The 3,290-nt window shown below is 41.1% G+C and overlaps 1 protein-coding gene across 3 annotated transcripts in view; it reads right to left on the bottom strand.

The window, feature by feature from the left end:
• TRIM24 (tripartite motif containing 24) overlaps positions 1 to 3,290 on the bottom strand; it is a 59,656-nt gene that overhangs the window by 30,619 nt on the left and 25,747 nt on the right. The window lies entirely within an intron of this gene.

Below are 3,290 nucleotides of genomic sequence, written 5' to 3'. Positions count from 1 at the left end.
GGGGGTGAGAGGAAGGGAAGGTCCTGCAGCTTAATGCCACAAACCTAGACCACATTAATCTAGACACCACTGCAATTATTTTAGTGGAAAATTCATGAGCTCATGCCATCCACTGGAAAGGTACACAACAAAGAAAAATCGCTATAAGCCAAAACTAAATACTGCATTGCATTAATCTTGCTGGAAAGCTTTGCAGAGCTCTGGAAAAGAATTGTGCAACAAGGCGAGATGGAAATAAAATTGGACATACAACCAATTATTGATCAACTCTTCCAGTATTTTCAATAATGGCGTCACAAGTAGGGAAACCGCATCCGAAGAATTATATGTACATTACAAAAGCAATTGTACAATATAAAGACTCGTGTACTCTCCTCCTGTTACTAAAAATACATTTCCCTTTCACCCTTTGGCGTTTATAGAACGTCGTAGGGGGTATGTTTATAAAAGGGGCAGTTTGATTTTGCCTCCACCCTCCATGGGAAAAATGTATTCAGATAAGGGATAAATGGACTTTTCCCTTAAATTAGCCTCAATGTCATCATGTAGACTGCTTGTTTGAGATCTGCATGAAAAAAAAGGCAAATAGCTTTGTGAACATGACAAGCAATGATTTTGCTGAGAAACAAAGCCAACTCGAAGACTAACCCTATGTTAATCACAAAGCCATGTGATCAGAAAGTCAGCACCAGCGTGGTAATCACATGGTTTTGTTTACTAAATCGTGTTAAGTTGGGTACCAGGTTAGAATTTCGAACAGAACAATCTTGTAACGCTCACTCGCCTTTCTGATCAATGATGCAGTAAAACAGTTGACTGCGCTTACCAGGAATGTGAGGCTCCTTTGCATGGCCATTGGAGGAGGGGAGAGGAATGAGGGAAGGAGATGAGACTGAAAATTTCTTTTTTTTTCACTTTTCAATTCATCTTGTTTGTTTTTGGGGTTTTTTTTGGGTGGTTTAGGGAATGGGAGGGATTTTGGGCTGTCATTTCCCTCACTTTTTTTTATACTTGAGACCCCTAGTGGGGGGGTGGTTTTAAATACCAAAGGGAAGGGACATTTATGGTGGCTGTTTTAGGAAGTTATGAATATCTATCTTTCTCATCTGTTTTTGATTGGATTTCTCCATGGGAAGAGTCTTACCAGGATGTTTACATGTCTGTGTTGCTATATATAGAAACAATAACTAAATATTTTACAAAATCGTACTGCGGCGATGAAAACATTTAAAAGGCACGTGTTGGAAAAGTTTTAACTGAACGAAATTCTAACAGTGAATGTTGTTTTCCTTCGGGAGACTCATTCATTCCAAAATCAAAATGTTAAATAAAAATAAAATAAAAAAATCAGATGAAATGTTGAACCACAACCACCAAGTGTCTGATTATCAAACATTTCGATGGGAATTTTCGTACGAACATTCGATTTAAAATCTACCCATGCATACCCTAATTTACGGCCAACGCAAGCACGTGGCTGTTAGTCTGGAGGCGTTAACATTTATAGGCAGGCTGCAATTGCATGCAGTCTACACCAGGTAAGGCCCATGATGAAACCCAATGAATGAAAGGGGCAAGCCAGGGGCAGTTTGGCTGGGAAGGAAAAAGGCACTGAAAATGCTGAATGTCTTCCAGACAGGAAGTGAGGAGGGCTCTGTTTGACTTGCTGCAGCTTCTAATGGCACAGGTTGGCAGGTGCTCCTTTTAAAAGCTGCGATTTCACATCAAGCGCTGCTTGCATTTGAATAGCAAAGTCTGCATTTGACCTGCTCTAGCAGTTCAAAAGCATGCAACAGAACATGCTGCATCCAATGCAAAGCAAGCCAAACCCAGCCGTTGAACTGCCATGTGTAATGTTCAAGTCAATAAGATTTTCCTGACCTGCATTTGAGGCATGCTCCAAAAGCACTGCACAACCCAAGGGCTTCTAACTCACATTCTATGGGAATGACATCAGGCTGCAGACGGCACAGCAATTTCAAGTACCTTATTGTGCTCAATTTTTTTTTCCTACTATTCATGTAGTTAACCATCCCTGATGAATTGCTGCGAATATAGGTTAAGCAGACAGAGAATTCATATAGCACAGTCACCGTGCAGCACTTCCAAACAGGAAATGTAGCGTTAGATGCACAAGCATGGCTGCCCCATGTACAGATCTATTTACAAAGCATACATAGAAACATTCCTTAGTAAACAAGCACAAATGCTGTTCAGTTTGAAACGAGTTGTAGTTGGTCACATTCAACTGGATTTGTTTTGCAACACTGATGGAGGGAGATGCTCTTCGGGAGCGACATTTACCAGATCACCATGATAGACCCTACCCTCAGCAGACCTATATACTCTGCTGATGTTCCTTTTGGGTCACCAAAAATGCTCACCCTGCATTAGACTCTGGTCCACCATAGTGTTAATCATCGGTTCTTCGCGTAACACAGCTTGATGGAGGCGTAGTCCTGGCAGCGGTTGGCTTTGGATATCGCCCCCCCCCCTGCATGGCAGCACCGTCTGTTGGTTTTTATGTGCTCCCATGCTGCATGACTATTGAGCACACCTCACTCCTCAGGAAGCTGTTCACATTCCTATATTAAACCAGGGTGGCACTAACATATATAAAAGCGACCAGCAAACTAATCTCCACTCAACTGGAAGCATCTTGAGGACCCGAGTTTCTATATGGGGATTATTATGTTGCCATGGCTTTATATTATTGGTTTATAGGCGGTGGTTCACTCCCCTGACATGAACTTTGATTTTATAGAATGTGGATGTGTTTTTATTGTTTAACAAAACAATGTAATTTTAGACGATTTATGTTTGTATAGCTGACTACTTACACCAGGCTGTCGGTAAAACCAGACTATATTTTCCCTCTCTTCGTTACACTGAAGACTCTTTCTAACAACTGGTTCACGAGAAGTGTGAAAGAGGCCACCAATGACAAACTGAAACAACTATGCCCAGACAGTGGAGGGGGGCCTTCAACACCATCTGTTACCACAAATAATCCCGTTTCAACAGCTCTACCCCAGTGATTTGACAATTCACTACTTCAACCTACTCATTAAAACCATTAACATCTGTCCCTGACTGCATGGCATTACGGTGATTGGATTAAGGCAATTAGAACATGGTGTTTTATTTCACACCTCCCACCATGTTCTTGGACAATCAACATCTGCCTGACGCATGGATAAGTGGATTAAATTGTATGCACAGGCAAAACCTTTCAGTTTTGGATTAAATTGGGGACACTTGTTAATTTTTTTTTTTTTTTTTTTTTTTTT

The sequence above is a fragment of the Nanorana parkeri genome, unplaced genomic scaffold, assembly GCF_000935625.1.
Source record: "Nanorana parkeri isolate BGI_ZX_2015 unplaced genomic scaffold, ASM93562v1 scaffold1332, whole genome shotgun sequence".
NCBI classification, from domain to species: Eukaryota; Metazoa; Chordata; class Amphibia; order Anura; family Dicroglossidae; genus Nanorana; species Nanorana parkeri.
Note: the sequence above shows the minus strand (reverse complement) of the source record. Positions and strands in the feature narration are given on the sequence as shown.